At 48.0% G+C, this 19191-nt stretch overlaps 1 protein-coding gene across 2 annotated transcripts in view; it reads right to left on the bottom strand.

The window, feature by feature from the left end:
- DPH1 (diphthamide biosynthesis 1) overlaps positions 1-19191 on the bottom strand; it is a 552655-nt gene that overhangs the window by 222897 nt on the left and 310567 nt on the right. The gene's annotated exons all lie outside the window — the stretch shown is intronic.

Below are 19191 nucleotides of genomic sequence, written 5' to 3'. Positions count from 1 at the left end.
TTATCGGTAAGTAAATTCTTATTTTCTCTATCGTCCTAAGTGGATGCTGGGGTTCCTGAAAGGACCATGGGGATTATACCAAAGCTCCCAAACGGGCGGGAGAGTGCGGATGACTCTGCAGCACCGAATGAGAGAATTCCAAGTCCTCTTTTGCCAGGGTATCAAATTTGTAGAATTTTACAAACGTGTTTTCCCCCGACCACGTAGCTGCTCGACAGAATTGTAATGCCGAGACCCCTCGGGCAGCCGCCCAAGATGAGCCCACCTTCCTTGTGGAATGGGCCTTAACAGATTTAGGCTGTGGCAGGCCTGCCACAGAATGAGCAAGTTGAATTGTGTTACAAATCCAACGAGCAATCGTCTGCTTAGAAGCAGGGGCACCCAACTTGTTGGGTGCATATAGTATCAACAGCGAGTCAGATTTTCTGACTTCAGCCGTCCTTGAAATGTATATTTTTAAGGCTCTGACAACGTCCAACAACTTGGAGTCCTCCAAGTCGCCAGTGGCCGCAGGCACCACAATAGGTTGGTTCAGGTGAAACGCTGATACCACCTTAGGGAGAAAATGCGGACGAGTCCTCAGTTCTGCCCTATCCGAATGGAAGATTAGATAAGGGCTTTTATAAGATAAAGCCGCCAATTCAGATACTCTCCTGGCGGAAGCCAGGGCCAGTAACATAGTCACTTTCCATGTGAGATATTTAAAATCCACCTTTTTCAATGGTTCAAACCAATGGGATTTGAGGAAATCTAAAACTACATTTAGATCCCACGGTGCCACCGGAGGCACCACAGGAGGCTGTATATGCAGTACTCCTTTAACAAAAGTCTGTACCTCAGGAACTGAGGCCAATTCTTTTTGGAAGAATATTGACAGGGCCGAAATTTGAACCTTAATAGATCTCAATTTGAGACCCATAGACAATCCTGATTGTAGGAAATGTAGGAAACGACCCAGTTGAAATTCCTCCGTCGGAACACTCCGATCCTCGCACCACGCGACATATTTTCGCCAAATGCGGTGATAATGTTTCGCGGTGACTTCCTTCCTTGCCTTAATCAAGGTAGGAATGACTTCTTCTGGAATGCCTTTCCCTTTTAGGATCTGGCGTTCAACCGCCATGCCGTCAAACGCAGCCGCGGTAAGTCTTGAAAGAGACAGGGACCCTGTTGTAGCAGGTCCCTTCTCAGAAGTAGAGGGCACGGGTCGTCCGTGACCAACTCTTGAAGTTCCGGGTACCAAGTCCTTCTTGGCCAATCCGGAGCCACTAGTATTGTTCTTACTCCTCCTCACCGTATAATCTTCAATACCTTTGGTATGAGAGGCAGAGGAGGAAACACATATACTGATTTGTACACCCAAGGTGTTACCAGTGCGTCCACAGCTATTGCCTGTGGATCTCTTGACCTGGCGCAATACTTGTCCAGTTTCTTGTTGAGGCGAGACGCCATCATGTCTACCATTGGTCTTTCCCAACAGTTTATTAGCATGTGGAAGACTTCTGGATGAAGACCCCCCTCTCCCGGGTGAATATCGTGTCTGCTGAGGAAGTCTGCTTCCCAGTTGTCCACGCCCGGGAAGAACACTGCTGACAGTGCTATTACGTGATTCTCCGCCCAGCGAAGAATCTTGGCAGCTTCTGCCATTGCACTCCTGCTTCTTGTGCCGCCCTGTCTGTTTACATGGGCGACCGCCGTGATGTTGTCCGACTGAATCAACACCGGTTTTCCTTGCAGGAGTGGTTCCGCCTGGCTTAGAGCATTTTAGATTGCTCTTAGTACCAGAATGTTTATGTGAAGAGACTTTTCCAGGTTCGTCCATACCCCCTGGAAGTTTCTTCCTTGTGTGACTGCTCCCCAACCTCTCAGGCTGGCGTCCGTGGTCACCAGGATCAAATCCTGTATGCCGAATCTGCGGCCCTCCAATAGATGAGCCTTTTGCAACCACCACAGAAGATATACCCTTGTCCTTGGCGACAGGGTTATTCGCAGGTGCATCTGAGGATGCGACCCTGACCATTTGTCCAACAGATCCCTTTGGAAAATTCTTGCATGGAATCTGCCGAATGGAATTGCTTCGTAAAAAGCCACCATTTTTCCCAGGACTCTTGTGCATTGATGTACAGACACCTTTCCTGGTTTTAGGAGGTTCCTGACAGGTCGGATAACTCCTTGGCTTTTTCCTCGGGCAGAAAAACCTTTTTCTGAACCGTGTCCAGAATCATCCCTAGGAACAGCAGACGTATCGTCGGAAAACAGCTGCGATTCTTGGAATATTTAGAATCCAGTCGTGCCGTCGAAGAACTACTTTAGATAGTGCTCTTCCGACCTCCAACTGTTCTCTGGAACTTGCCCTTTTTAGGTCGTGCAAGTAAGGGATAATTTAGATGCCTTTTTTCTTTGAAGAAACATCTTTTCGGCCATTACCTTGGTAAAAAGGCCCGGGGTGCCGTGGATAATTCAAACGGCATCGTCTGAAACTGATATTGACAGTTCTGTACCACGAACCAGAGGTACCCTTGATGAGAAGGACAAAATTTGGACATGGAGGTAATCCTTGATGTCCAGGGACACCATATAGTCCCCTTTTTTCCGGTTCGCTATCACTGCTCTGAGTGACTTTATCTCGATTTGAACCTTTTATGTAAGTGTTCAAAACATTTTAGATTTAGACTATGTGTCACCAAGCCGTCTGGCTTCAGTACCACAATATAGTGTGGAAAAATAATACCCTTTTCCTTGTCGTAGGAGGGGTACTTTGATTATCACCTGCTGGATATACAGCTTGTGAATTGTTTCCAATGCTGCCTCCCTGTCGGAGGGAGCCGTTGGTAAAGCAGACTTCAGGAACCTGCGAGGAGAAGATGTCTCGACTCTCCAATCTTTACCCCTGGGATAATACTCGTACGATCTAGGGGTCAACTTGCGAGTGATCCCACTGCGCCCTGAGACTCTTGAGACTACCCCCCCACCTTGAGTCCGCTTGCACGGCCCCAGCGTCATGCTGAGGACTTGGCAGACGCGGTGGAGGGCTTCTTTTCCTGGGAAAGGGCTGCCTGCTGCAGTCTACTTCCCTTACCTCTATGTCTGGGCAGATATGACTGGCCTTTTGCCTGCATGCCCTCATGGGAAAGGAAAGATTGAGGCTGAAAAGACGGTGTCTTTTTTAGCTGAGATGTAACTTGGGGTAAAAAAGGTTGGATTTCCCAGCTGTTGCTGTGGTCCCCAGGTCCGATGGACCGACCCCCAAATAACTCCTTCCCTTTATACAGCAATACTTCCATCTGCCGTATGGGATCTGTATCACCTGACCACTGTCGTGTCCCTGACATCTTCTGGGAGATATGGACAACGCACTTATCTTGATGCCAGAGAGCAAATATCCCTCTGTGCATCTCACATACATATATATAGAATGCATCCTATTAAATGCTCTACATGAATAAAATATTTTCAGTCAGGGAATCCGACCAAGCCAACCCAGCACTGCATCTCCAGGCTGATGGCGATCGCTGGTCGCAGTATAACCACCGTATGTGTGTATATACTTTTTAGGATATTTTTCCAGCTTCCTATCAGCTGGCTCCTTGAGGGCGGCCGTATCTGGAGACGGTAACGCCACTTGATAAGCGTGTGAGCGCCTTATCACCCTAAGGGGTGTTTCCCAACGTACCCTAATTTCTGGCGGGAAAGGGTATAACGCCAATATTTGCTATCGGGGTAACCCTACGCATCATCACACACTTCATTTTATTTTATCTGATTCAGGAAAAACTACAGGTAGTTTTTTCCACTCCCACATAATACCCTTTCTTGTGGTACTTGTAGTATCAGAAACACGTAACACCTCCTTCATTGCCCTTAACGTGTGGCCCTAATGAGAAATACGTTTGTTTATTCACCGTCGACACTGTATTCAGTGTCCGTGTCTGTGTCTGTGTCGACCGACTGAGGTAAATGGGCGTTTTTTAAAACCCCTGACGGTGTTTCTGAGACGCCTGGACCGGTCCTAATAGATTGTCGGCCGTCTCATGTCGTCAACCGACCTTGCAGCGTGTTGACATTCTCACGTAATTCTCTAAATAAGCCATCCATTCCGGTGTCGACTCCCTAGAGAGTGACATCACCATTACAGGCAATTTCTCCGCCTCCTCACCAACATCGTCCTCATACATGTCGACACACACGTACCGACACACAGCACACACACCGGGAATGCTCTGACAGAGGACAGGACCCACTAGCCCTTTGGGGAGACAGAGGGAGAGTCTGCCAGCACACACCAAAAACGCTATAATTATATAGGGACAACCTTATATAAGTGTTTCTCCCTTATAGCATCTTTTATATATATACAATATCGCCAAAATCAGTGCCCCCCCTCTCTGTTTTAACCCTGTTTCTGTAGTGCAGTGCAGGGGAGAGCCTGGGAGCCTTCTCTCCAGCTTTTCTGTGAGAGAAAATGGCGCTGTGTGCTGAGGAGATAGGCCCCGCCCCTTTTACGGCGGGCTCGTCTCCCGCTATTTTTGAAGTTAGGCAGGGGTTAAATATCTCCATATAGCCTCTGTGGGCTATATGTGAGGTATTTTTTGCCTCTAATAAGGTTTTTATTTGCCTCTCAGAGCGCCCCCCCCAGCGCTCTGCACCCTCAGTGACTGTTGTGTGAAGTGTGCTGAGAGGAAAATGGCGCACAGCTGCAGTGCTGTGCGCTACCTTTATGAAGACTCAGGAGTCTTCAGCCGCCGATTTTGGACCTCTTCTCTCTTCAGCGTCTGCAAGGGGGCCGGCGGCGCGGCTCCGGTGACCATCCAGGCTGTACCTGTGATCGTCCCTCTGGAGCTAGTGTCCAGTAGCCAAGCAGCAAATCCACTCTGCACGCAGGTGAGTTCACTACTTCTCCCCTAAGTCCCTCGTTGCAGTGATCCTGTTGCCAGCAGGACTCACTGTAAAGTAAAAAACCTAAGCTAAACTTTCTCTAAGCAGCTCTTTAGGAGAGCCACCTAGATTGCACCCTTCTCGTTCGGGCACAAAATCTAACTGGAGTCTGGAGGAGGGTCATAGGGGGAGGAGCCAGTGCACACCACCTGATCTGGTAAAAGCTTTACTTTTTTGTGCCCTGTCTCCTGCGGAGCCGCTATCCCCCTGGTCCTTTCAGGAACCCCAGCATCCACTTAGGACGATAGAGAAACACCGAACCTTAACCGGTCAGTATCTACTCTGAAACCCACTTCTGACATCTGCGTCGTTGGGAACAACAGCCAATCCCTGCGCTGAAGAACAGTCAGAGATAAACAACGATATGCACCTTCATACAGGGACAACCAGACAATGTCCTGAACAGCACCTCTGTATGGCGTCGCGTACTACCTTCCCTTCCATAGGGGAAAGGCAAGATCTATTAGAAAAAACAGTAAGGGGAAACAACCGTAACTCAGAATGTTCCCCTTTGGATTCTATAAATAACTCACAGGTCCTAGTCTATTCCTGGACTAACTGAAAATTAGTAGATAAGTGGTCATTGGAGTGGGGACCAGCCAGATAGACTAAGCGACAAGTGGTGTATGTAGTGGAAACAGAAAACTACGTCCACTTCTGCGAACCTAACAAGGCTGCAGAACACTTACCCTTTCACCTTCCACTGTCTACACAGAAAAGGAAAAAAGAACGGAATCGAACCGGTTAAAACGACTGCATCCCACAAAAGAATGCGTCACCAACCGTTGTGAAAGAGGCTAACTCACGAATTCAGACTTACCAGCGGAAACAGCCGAGATTGACTGAACAGAGGCCACACCAAACAGCTGTATACTTCCCACCAGCAATTCCGGAGACCTCCTCCGCATTTTTCCGGTCACACCTCCTGCTGTCACGTGGCAGCCTGCTGTAATGTTATAAGGAAGAATAAACATAGGCAAGCCTACCCACTCTGGGTAGGATAATTCTATCGGATGCCTACCCGACCACAACACTCCCTCAAGTGCATACAGTGCAAATAAGGTCAAAGTATAGAAATAAAATGTCACTTAGCTGCCTGTGTATGATCCTTTGCGACCGGACTCTGCGTCCACCAGGAGTTGACTGTCATAATTTTCTCTCCGCGTTGTGAAGAGAATAATATTCGTACTCCCTGAGAGGATCGAAAACAACTCGTCCCGACCAATCTAGAGCTTAACAACAGAGCGATCAGCACATGAGAAGAATACCATTATTTCAGCATTCAGGGATATACATCATGTAATACACAATAAAACACATATATATCGTAACCATGCATATATAAACAAATATCTACATATATATACATATAGATATAACCTATACGCAAGTGGATTGTCCAGACCCGTCAGGTCCCTAGTGACAGTAATGTGTAGTGAATGTGTATGACCATGTACCGACGTGCCCCCGATGTGGATCTACCAGAAACGTTACGGCCGAAAGAAACATAGTAAATGTCGACCGCCAGGAATAGTAAGCGGGCAAAAATAATAATAATCTTGGAACCCCAAGGGGTCTGAGGGAAGCATACAAATACAATTGTAATAACACTCCCCCCACATATATATATATATAATAAGAATTTACTTACCGATAATTCTATTTCTCGGAGTCCGTAGTGGATGCTGGGGTTCCTGAAAGGACCATGGGGAATAGCGGCTCCGCAGGAGACAGGGCACAAAAAAGTAAAGCTTTTACCAGATCAGGTGGTGTGCACTGGCTCCTCCCCCTATGACCCTCCTCCAGACTCCAGTTAGGTACTGTGCCCGGACGAGCGTACACAATAAGGGAGGCAATTTGAATCCCGGGTAAGACTCATACCAGCCACACCAATCACACCGTACAACTTGTGATCTAAACCCAGTTAACAGTATGATAACAGAAAGAGCCTCTTAAAGATGGCTCCTTAACAATATAACCCGAATTTGTTAACAATAACTATGTACAGTATTGCAGATAATCCGCACTTGGGATGGGCGCCCAGCATCCACTACGGACTCCGAGAAATAGAATTATCGGTAAGTAAATTCTTATTTTCTCTATCGTCCTAAGTGGATGCTGGGGTTCCTGAAAGGACCATGGGGATTATACCAAAGCTCCCAAACGGGCGGGAGAGTGCGGATGACTCTGCAGCACCGAATGAGAGAATTCCAAGTCCTCTTTTGCCAGGGTATCAAATTTGTAGAATTTTACAAACGTGTTTTCCCCCGACCACGTAGCTGCTCGGCAGAATTGTAATGCCGAGACCCCTCGGGCAGCCGCCCAAGATGAGCCCACCTTCCTTGTGGAATGGGCCTTAACAGATTTAGGCTGTGGCAGGCCTGCCACAGAATGAGCAAGTTGAATTGTGTTACAAATCCAACGAGCAATCGTCTGCTTAGAAGCAGGGGCACCCAACTTGTTGGGTGCATATAGTATCAACAGCGAGTCAGATTTTCTGACTTCAGCCGTCCTTGAAATGTATATTTTTAAGGCTCTGACAACGTCCAACAACTTGGAGTCCTCCAAGTCGCCAGTGGCCGCAGGCACCACAATAGGTTGGTTCAGGTGAAACGCTGATACCACCTTAGGGAGAAAATGCGGACGAGTCCTCAGTTCTGCCCTATCCGAATGGAAGATTAGATAAGGGCTTTTATAAGATAAAGCCGCCAATTCAGATACTTTCCTGGCGGAAGCCAGGGTCAGTAACATAGTCACTTTCCATGTGAGATATTTAAAATCCACCTTTTTCAATGGTTCAAACCAATGGGATTTGAGGAAATCTAAAACTACATTTAGATCCCACGGTGCCACCGGAGGCACCACAGGAGGCTGTATATGCAGTACTCCTTTAACAAAAGTCTGTACCTCAGGAACTGAGGCCAATTCTTTTTGGAAGAATATTGACAGGGCCGAAATTTGAACCTTAATAGATCTCAATTTGAGACCCATAGACAATCCTGATTGTAGGAAATGTAGGAAACGACCCAGTTGAAATTCCTCCGTCGGAACACTCCGATCCTCGCACCACGCGACATATTTTCGCCAAATGCGGTGATAATGTTTCGCGGTGACTTCCTTCCTTGCCTTAATCAAGGTAGGAATGACTTCTTCTGGAATGCCTTTCCCTTTTAGGATCTGGCGTTCAACCGCCATGCCGTCAAACGCAGCCGCGGTAAGTCTTGAAAGAGACAGGGACCCTGTTGTAGCAGGTCCCTTCTCAGAAGTAGAGGGCACGGGTCGTCCGTGACCAACTCTTGAAGTTCCGGGTACCAAGTCCTTCTTGGCCAATCCGGAGCCACTAGTATTGTTCTTACTCCTCTTCACCGTATAATCTTCAATACCTTTGGTATGAGAGGCAGAGGAGGAAACACATATACTGATTTGTACACCCAAGGTGATACCAGTGCGTCCACAGCTATTGCCTGTGGATCTCTTGACCTGGCGCAATACTTGTCCAGTTTCTTGTTGAGGCGAGACGCCATCATGTCTACCATTGGTCTTTCCCAACAGTTTATTAGCATGTGGAAGACTTCTGGATGAAGACCCCCCTCTCCCGGGTGAATATCGTGTCTGCTGAGGAAGTCTGCTTCCCAGTTGTCCACGCCCGGGAAGAACACTGCTGACAGTGCTATTACGTGATTCTCCGCCCAGCGAAGAATCTTGGCAGCTTCTGCCATTGCACTCCTGCTTCTTGTGCCGCCCTGTCTGTTTACATGGGCGACCGCCGTGATGTTGTCCGACTGAATCAACACCGGTTTTCCTTGCAGGAGTGGTTCCGCCTGGCTTAGAGCATTTTAGATTGCTCTTAGTACCAGAATGTTTATGTGAAGAGACTTTTCCAGGTTCGTCCATACCCCCTGGAAGTTTCTTCCTTGTGTGACTGCTCCCCAACCTCTCAGGCTGGCGTCCGTGGTCACCAGGATCAAATCCTGTATGCCGAATCTGCGGCCCTCCAATAGATGAGCCTTTTGCAACCACCACAGAAGATATACCCTTGTCCTTGGCGACAGGGTTATTCGCAGGTGCATCTGAGGATGCGACCCTGACCATTTGTCCAACAGATCCCTTTGGAAAATTCTTGCATGGAATCTGCCGAATGGAATTGCTTCGTAAAAAGCCACCATTTTTCCCAGGACTCTTGTGCATTGATGTACAGACACCTTTCCTGGTTTTAGGAGGTTCCTGACAGGTCGGATAACTCCTTGGCTTTTTCCTCGGGAAGAAAAACCTTTTTCTGAACCGTGTCCAGAATCATCCCTAGGAACAGCAGACGTCGGAAAACAGCTGCGATTCTTGGAATATTTAGAATCCAGTCGTGCCGTCGAAGAACTACTTTAGATAGTGCTCTTCCGACCTCCAACTGTTCTCTGGAACTTGCCCTTTTTAGGTCGTGCAAGTAAGGGATAATTTAGATGCCTTTTTTCTTTGAAGAAACATCTTTTCGGCCATTACCTTGTAAAAAAGGCCCGGGGTGCCGTGGATAATTCAAACGGCATCGTCTGAAACTGATATTGACAGTTCTGTACCACGAACCAGAGGTACCCTTGATGAGAAGGACAAAATTTGGACATGGAGGTAATCCTTGATGTCCAGGGACACCATATAGTCCCCTTTTTTCCGGTTCGCTATCACTGCTCTGAGTGACTTTATCTCGATTTGAACCTTTTATGTAAGTGTTCAAACCATTTTAGATTTAGACTATGTGTCACCAAGCCGTCTGGCTTCAGTACCACAATATAGTGTGGAAAAATAATACCCTTTTCCTTGTCGTAGGAGGGGTACTTTGATTATCACCTGCTGGATATACAGCTTGTGAATTGTTTCCAATGCTGCCTCCCTGTCGGAGGGAGCCGTTGGTAAAGCAGACTTCAGGAACCTGCGAGGAGAAGATGTCTCGACTCTCCAATCTTTACCCCTGGGATAATACTCGTACGATCTAGGGGTCAACTTGCGAGTGATCCCACTGCGCCCTGAGACTCTTGAGACTACCCCCCCACCTTGAGTCCGCTTGCACGGCCCCAGCGTCATGCTGAGGACTTGGCAGACGCGGTGGAGGGCTTCTTTTCCTGGGAAAGGGCTGCCTGCTGCAGTCTACTTCCCTTACCTCTATGTCTGGGCAGATATGACTGGCCTTTTGCCTGCATGCCCTCATGGGAAAGGAAAGATTGAGGCTGAAAAGACGGTGTCTTTTTTAGCTGAGATGTAACTTGGGGTAAAAAAAGGTTGGATTTCCCAGCTGTTGCTGTGGTCCCCAGGTCCGATGGACCGACCCCCAAATAACTCCTTCCCTTTATACAGCAATACTTCCATCTGCCGTATGGGATCTGTATCACCTGACCACTGTCGTGTCCCTGACATCTTCTGGGAGATATGGACAACGCACTTATCTTGATGCCAGAGAGCAAATATCCCTCTGTGCATCTCACATACATATATATAGAATGCATCCTATTAAATGCTCTACATGAATAAAATATTTTCAGTCAGGGAATCCGACCAAGCCAACCCAGCACTGCATCTCCAGGCTGATGGCGATCGCTGGTCGCAGTATAACCACCGTATGTGTGTATATACTTTTTAGGATATTTTTCCAGCTTCCTATCAGCTGGCTCCTTGAGGGCGGCCGTATCTGGAGACGGTAACGCCACTTGATAAGCGTGTGAGCGCCTTATCACCCTAAGGGGTGTTTCCCAACGTACCCTAATTTCTGGCGGGAAAGGGTATAACGCCAATATTTGCTATCGGGGTAACCCTACGCATCATCACACACTTCATTTTATTTTATCTGATTCAGGAAAAACTACAGGTAGTTTTTTCACTCCCACATAATACCCTTTCTTGTGGTACTTGTAGTATCAGAAACACGTAACACCTCCTTCATTGCCCTTAACGTGTGGCCCTAATGAGAAATACGTTTGTTTATTCACCGTCGACACTGTATTCAGTGTCCGTGTCTGTGTCGACCGACTGAGGTAAATGGGCGTTTTTAAAACCCCTGACGGTGTTTCTGAGACGCCTGGACCGGTCCTAATAGATTGTCGGCCGTCTCATGTCGTCAACCGACCTTGCAGCGTGTTGACATTCTCACGTAATTCTCTAAATAAGCCATCCATTCCGGTGTCGACTCCCTAGAGAGTGACATCACCATTACAGGCAATTTCTCCGCCTCCTCACCAACATCGTCCTCATACATGTCGACACACACGTACCGACACACAGCACACACACCGGGAATGCTCTGACAGAGGACAGGACCCACTAGCCCTTTGGGGAGACAGAGGGAGAGTCTGCCAGCACACACCAAAAACGCTATAATTATATAGGGACAACCTTATATAAGTGTTTCTCCCTTATAGCATCTTTTATATATATACAATATCGCCAAAATCAGTGCCCCCCCTCTCTGTTTTAACCCTGTTTCTGTAGTGCAGTGCAGGGGAGAGCCTGGGAGCCTTCTCTCCAGCTTTTCTGTGAGAGAAAATGGCGCTGTGTGCTGAGGAGATAGGCCCCGCCCCTTTTCCGGCGGGCTCGTCTCCCGCTATTTTTGAAGTTAGGCAGGGGTTAAATATCTCCATATAGCCTCTGTGGGCTATATGTGAGGTATTTTTTGCCTCTAATAAGGTTTTTATTTGCCTCTCAGAGCGCCCCCCCCAGCGCTCTGCACCCTCAGTGACTGTTGTGTGAAGTGTGCTGAGAGGAAAATGGCGCACAGCTGCAGTTGCGCTACCTTTATGAAGACTCAGGAGTCTTCAGCCGCCGATTTTGGACCTCTTCTCTCTTCAGCGTCTGCAAGGGGGCCGGCGGCGCGGCTCCGGTGACCATCCAGGCTGTACCTGTGATCGTCCCTCTGGAGCTAGTGTCCAGTAGCCAAGCAGCAAATCCACTCTGCACGCAGGTGAGTTCACTACTTCTCCCCTAAGTCCCTCGTTGCAGTGATCCTGTTGCCAGCAGGACTCACTGTAAAGTAAAAAACCTAAGCTAAACTTTCTCTAAGCAGCTCTTTAGGAGAGCCACCTAGATTGCACCCTTCTCGTTCGGGCACAAAATCTAACTGGAGTCTGGAGGAGGGTCATAGGGGGAGGAGCCAGTGCACACCACCTGATCTGGTAAAAGCTTTACTTTTTTGTGCCCTGTCTCCTGCGGAGCCGCTATTCCCCATGGTCCTTTCAGGAACCCCAGCATCCACTTAGGACGATAGAGAAATATATATATATATACATACACACACAAATACAGGTACAAGGCAATAACAGCCTGTTAATTCTTTTACCCAGGAAATACCGTTGATGCCGACAGGGCATCGACAGTCCACCGTGTCTCCCCAAGCGTGTTTACTTGTTTTTAAGCACACAAAAGCAACCTGCTAATACTTAGTTGTTTGAATCAAGTACCACCAAGCGTCGGCGAAACCGACAGTTATCACCACAGGAGCTTTTGACAAAGCCCTCACACCTGTCGACACACGTCGACTAAGCAATAGTGGGTAAATAAACAGGGAAACAGTGAATTTATGTAACACAACAAGGATTATGCGTCCATTATTTAACATAATGCTATATTACACCCATATAGCATTAAAAAAACACTGTGTCCCCCCTCCTTCTTACCATACAGTAAATCTTGGCGGGGACCTGAGGAAAAATGGCGCAGACTCCTGTGTAAGGGCTAAGCTCCGCCCCCTCCCGGCGCGCTTAAGCCCGCCCAAACATATATCTTAAATTGAGCTGGGGACCTATATACAGGGATTAATCCCCTGTATATACCCCTATATATCCAAAACGCAGCCCAGGGCACCGCCCCCCCCCCCCCCCCCCCCCCCCCGCCAGCACCCACGGAAACCGTTGGTGTGTGGGAGCGCTAGAGCGCAGCGCGCACGTTGCGGTGCCCTGGCGGGGTGAAGACACCCGGAGTCCGGGTATGTTCCCCCGCCCGGGAAGATTCAAGACATGCTGCCCAGGACGCTCCCCCCCCAGCGCCCTGCACCCATGGAGCCGGTGGCGGTGGAGAGATGGCGCACAGTGTGCTACAACACGCTGGCGGGGTCCGAGACACGGAGCCCCGGCACCGCCAGCTTAACTCTGCAAGTTGTAATATGCTGCCCAGGGCGCTCCCCCCCAGCGCCCTGCACCCGTGAGAGCCGGCGGCGGGGAAGAAATGGCGCCTAGTGCGCTACACATACTGGCGGGTGTCCGGTACATGGAGTCCCGGCACCACCAGAGTGTCACACAGAGAACTGTTAAATGTCTGCCCAGGGCGCTCCCTCCCCAGCGCCCTGCACCCGTAGAAGCCGGCGGCGGGGGAGTAATGGCGCGCAGTATATGCTGGCGGGGGTATGGGACACGGTGCTCAGGCACCAAAATGCTTTTCTGCCAGCCACAAAAAGAAATCAGCAACCTGCTGCCCAGGGCGCTCCCCCCCCCCCCCGCCCTGCACCCTGTGAGTACGTTGGTGTGTGGGAGCATGGAGCGCAGCGCGACCGCTGTACCTCCGTTACTGAAGTCTTCTGCTGTCACTGAAGTCTTCTGTTCTTCACATACTCACCCGGCTTCTTTCTTCTGGCTTCTGTGAGGGGGGTGACGGCGTGGCTCCGGGAACAAGCAGCTAGGCGCACCAAGTGATCGAACCCTGGAGCTAATGGTGTCCAGTAGCCGAGAAGCAGAGCCTTGAAACTCACAGAAGTAGGTCTGCTTCTCTCCCCTCACTCCCACGAAGCAGAGAGCCTGTAGCCAGCAGGTCTTCCTGAAAATAATAAAGCTAACAAAGTCTTTTAGAGAAACTCAGTAAAGCTCCCCTAGTGTGTGACCCATCACTCATGGGCACAAAGTCTAACTGAGGTCTGGAGGAGGGGCATAGAGGGAGGAGCCAGTTCACACCCAGTTTAAGTCTTTATAGTGTGCCCAAGCTCCTGCGGATCCGTCTATACCCCACATGGTCCTTTTGGAGTCCCCAGCATCCTCTAGGACTTATGAGAAAAGAAAAATGGTAAAATTGTCAGTGTGTGGGAGGGAGATAAATAAGACCATATTACGGAATTGTAACTGGAAACATAGGTAGGTACAAAGGGGTCTATTTACTAAGCCTTGCATGGAGATAAAGTCGCTGGAGATAAAGTACCAGGGGGGGGGGGCAGATGTAACATGTGCAGAGAGAGTTAGATTTGGGTGGGTTATATTGTTTCTGTGCAGGGTAAATACTGGCGGCTTTATTTTTACACTGCAATTTAGATTTCAGTTTTAACACACCCCACCCAAATCGAACTCTCTCTGCACATGTTACATCTGCCCCACCTGCAGTGCACATTGGAGGTCATTCCGAGTTGATCGCTCGCTAGCAACTTTTTGCAGCTCTGCGATCAGATAGTCGCCGCCTATGGGGGAGTGTATTTTCGCTTTGCAAGTGTGCAAACACCTTTGCAGCCAAGCGGTACAAAAACAGTTTGTGCAGTTTCTGAGTAGCTCTGGACTTACTCAGCTGCTGCGATCACTCCAGTCTTTTTGATCCTGGAATTGACGTCAGACACCCGCCCTGCAAACGCTTGGACATGCCTGCGTTTTTCCAAACAATCCCAGAAAATGGTCAGTTGACACCCATAAACGCCCTCTTTCTGTCAATCACCTTGCGATCGACTGTGCGAATGGATTCGTCATTAAATCCATCGTCCAGCACCGATCCTCTTTGTACTCGTACGACGCGCCTGCGCATTGCGGTGCATGCGCAGTTTTGCAGAGTTTTAACCTGATCGCAGCGCTGCAAAAAGTTGCTAGCAAGCGCTCAACTCGGAATGACCCCCATTGTTTTGCCCATCTGCTAACAAATTTGCTGCTAGGATCAGGTCTGAATTAGGCCCTATGTGTTGTGACCAGAGCTTGCGAAGCAGACTGTATCCACCCCCCTCTATTCCCCTAAAAGGATCCTTAGTGCTAAGCACACCATGGGAGGTGCAAGAGGAGCAGTAAACGGAACAAACTGCCCAAACTCCTGGTCAGATCCTGATAAAGCTGTCCCAATCAGGATGGATCAGGCCCTCAAATCGGGACTGTCCCACCTAAATCGCTAAAAGGTAAGGTAAGAGAGAAGAGAACAGGGGGCACAGATGCTACAGAAAAATAGGCAGTGACCACAGAAGCAAAAGGGACATCTTAAAGTCCTACCTTATCTTTTCTGCTATCAGAACCACTAAGTTTATCTTTCTAGGTTCTTCAACAAGGCATTTTCTAGCAAAAATGCAGAGCTGCTAATTGTTGCTGCCCTTCGTTACAACAGGAGTGGGCTATGGGCACAGCATGCACCTGTAGCCACAGAGCAGGGTTGTGTAGTATCTGCAGGTAGCAAAAATATACTAAGCAATTCTACCTACATGATAACAGGCATTGGTGAGTTAACCACACACAAAAAAAAGATGGCAATGAGTTTAGTAAAAGTATTGGAATGGTTTATAGCCATAGACCAGTGATCTCCAACCCGTAGCTTGCCGTAGTATTTTCGGTAGCTCACAGAGCGCACGGGCTTGGGCAGTCACTGGTACTCCTCCTCCCTTCATTTTTAATATGGTGCCGGCCGTCAGCCAATCAGAGCTCGTGGAGCAGCAGTGGCGGCACCTGATTGGCTGCCGGACTGCAAGTTTTGATTGGCTCACTTACCGGCACCATATTTTAAATCCCCGCCGCAGCCAGAGACTCTCACCCTCACCGCAGCCGCTCTTCGGACTTCACAGGAGAGGCGCGCACTGCGCTCTCCTCCCCTTCTGTCCCTCGTACAGGAGGAGCAGCACCGGTGGCAGTAGAAGAAGCCTGCAAGGGTTAGCACTGTGTGGGGCACTGTATCGGACACTGCGGGGGGGGGGGGGGGGGGGGGGGGGCATTTTATCTGGCGCTGCGGGGGGGGGCATTTTAAATCGCACTGCGGGGGGCATTATTTGTATATCTGGCACTGCTGGGGGGCATTATTTGTATATCTGGCACTGCTGGGAGCATTATTTGTATATCTGGCACTGCTGGGGGGCATTATTTGTGTATCTGGCACTGCTGAGGGGCATTATTTGTGTATCTGGCACTGCTGGGGGGCATTATTTGTGTATCTGGCACTGCTGGTGGCATTATTTGTATATCTGGCACTGCTGGGGGGCATTATTTGTGTATCTGGCACTGCTGAGGGGCATTATTTGTGTATCTGGCACTGCTGGGGGGCATTATTTGTGTATCTGGCACTACGCGGGGGGGCATTACTTGTAGTTGTGAGGCCACACCCACTTTCGCAGGAACGCACGCGCATTGGGGGGATGGGGTAGCTCCGTCAGAGGTTTTATTTTCCGAAAGTAGCTCACACCCCAATTAAGGTTGGAGACCACTGCCATAGACTTTCTGTCTCTCCCCTCCAGGAGGAGACAGCCTGGTCAGCACTGCTTGTGGCGGGGTGTGGTGCGACAGAGAGCAGGGTGGGGGCACGGCATCACATAGGAGGTGAACAGGGGGTGTGGCGGATGTGAGATCTCCAACATTGTACAGCGGTGGTGTGGCTAAAATGCCTTGATTCAGCGCAAACTGCATCATCACACGCCCGCGACCAGGTAGTGGCCAGCACTGGGAGACTCACCCACTGTTCCAGGTGGCCGGGAGCGCCACCCAATTTTCGTTGCGGGAGAGCAGACAAGTATGTATATACCAGTGTCTCTCAACTGAAGTCCAGGAGTATTTCAAACAGGTCACGTTTTCCGGCTTTCTCTCTGCGGCAGCTGGTAAGGTAATAACTGACCCAGCAGAAGAGATCAACTCATCTGTTTATGAGTAATGAAATCCAGAAAACATGACCTGTTGGGAGTACTTGAGGACCTGTGCTGAGAACCACTGGTATATACCAACCTAAATAGATATTAATAAACATGTCTGAAGGTGCAACTGAAACATGACAAGAAGTGTAGAAAAGCTGCAGGGCCACAGGTGTGGCACAGATAAGGAGTTCAGAAATAGGTCCCTGTTGATGTCAGGAAAGTGCTACCGAGGAGAAAGCTCAGAAAAGCTGTAAAAACTGGAATAAGATCAAAAGCAAGAACACGTAACCGTGTAATCACACAAAATTGTCACAGATACTTTGCAGATGACAGCAGTTCTGGGCACAGCTAAATAAAAAGATGACCAGAGTGCGCTACACACACAAATGGGCAGCATTATATGTGCAGCTTATATACAGTAACTCGCCAGACACAGGCCGAGCGACAGAGGGAGAAGAGACGTCTCGTGATGGACAAAGTCAGAGGATAGTTGGCAGCAGGTGGATGAAAGCCAAGTTTATTCCTCTGAGACACAAGCTGTATGCGTGTGATGGATCTCACCCAAGAGGGAAATTAATGAAGAGGAATAGTCAGAGAAGCTGCATTCCTACATCTGACATATTGATCAACTTACTGAATCAAAGTTATTGACCCAAAAGATGTTCTCTGTCCCAGGACAGAAAAACACTTGCAGCATGCTATGCATACAGAAGAGGGCAGTGCAGAGCTCAGGTGGATGTGGTTAACCCTTTCAGTGAAAGGTAATTTAAAGCAAGTCTCTAGATGGCAATCTGCATAGGCAACAAAGACGGGTTAATGTTCTAGAATGGTTACTACTAGCTCAGCCCTTGTAATACAGTTCTAACCACTGAAACGAGTGTCTCTGTCCAGCATGGTACTGTATCTCCTGTACAGTACTTTAGTGTTTATACTGTTTCTATGGAGGCTTTATGGAGCATATGAGGTTACCAAAGTGTTTTTTACTACAGCTCACAGAATATAACATAATATATTATTACAATTCACAGAAACAACGATCTTGGACCATTGTGTTTAGCTGTGGATTTTAAGCTGTTTTAGTTACCATGACGCTTGATATATGGAAAAAAAAATTAAAGCAAACTGTATTGAAAACCTTACTTACACACTTCAATACAGAATATCCCTGGGATCACGTGGACATGCCCCACAAATAGGTTTGATTTTGGACTAGTGTGTGTCTAGCTGATGCTCCCAGCACATATCTAGGTGCTCCTTTATCTTGGTGGTGCGATGCGATGCGTGCTTAGCTGTGCCAAGATGGATTAATATATATATATTAATATATATATATATATATATATATATATATATATGTATGCATTGGAAGGTTTTGTTTTTTTATTTTTTACAGTGGGCAAAGGGTGCCTAGAAGGGTGTGGCTTAAAAGACTGGCAATGAATAGGGCGACATCATATAGTCGACATGCATTAAAACGACGGGTCAAAAAGTCAACATGGAAAAGGTTGACATTACATAGAGGTCGTCATGGAAGTGGTCATTTTTTATGATTAACCATATCTAAACCAAATTAGCATAAACATGTACCCCTGCTTCGCTCCCACGCTAGGCAACCGTTGTCAACGTGAATGGTAAATGATACAAAAATAAATAAACAAACTTGGGTCGACCATATGTGTGTAAACTATAGTCATGTCGACATATTGAACCGGTCGACCTTTAGCACTGTTGACCTAATGCATGTCAAGCAGATGGTGTTGACCTATTAATTGTCTACCGGTCATCCGGAACCCGCCTAGAAATGAGCATCTCCGCTGCAGTGCAGTCAAAAAGTGCCAAATTAGATACTTAAAAACATAGGATGAGATCAAATCTCCGGCGGCTCAGTACTACAGAGTCTTATCTCATTTTACCAATCTTACTGTGCAAAGCAAAACCTTACCCCCATCCCTCCTATTGTACGAGGTTACATTTTACACAATCCTATCTTGCTGTATTTTGGTCCACAAATTGAGACACACCTGACGGAATGTAAGGTGCGTCATCAGATGGGAACTTGCCTATGTAGGTTTTCCAGACATCACTAGTTATTATGGAGAAACAGACGGGCAGCTCACACAGTTGTTTTAAATGTATTTTATTTTAAATATAAACACAGCAATAGTGCAGCATGGATCTTTTTTGCGGTTATTGAGCCAGTATTGACGTACAAAAAAGGTGAAACAATATTGTTCCAAAAACAGATACCGAAACAGATAACGCAATGCAAGTATGCCACCAGTGGGGCATGAACATTCTGAATCTCACACCCCTACACATAATAGCCTTGCCTCATACATTTTACAAATGTAATGGTGCCCATACACTTGTGAGATATTAGGTGCTATCCTTCGATTTCGACCACATCTGTAAAGAGAAATCGAAGGATTGTATGCACTTTTAAGGTA

This window comes from Pseudophryne corroboree, chromosome 2, assembly GCF_028390025.1.
Source record: "Pseudophryne corroboree isolate aPseCor3 chromosome 2, aPseCor3.hap2, whole genome shotgun sequence".
NCBI classification, from domain to species: domain Eukaryota; kingdom Metazoa; phylum Chordata; class Amphibia; order Anura; family Myobatrachidae; genus Pseudophryne; species Pseudophryne corroboree.
The sequence above is the reverse complement of the archived record's forward strand: the minus strand, read 5'-3'. Positions and strand labels throughout refer to the sequence as shown.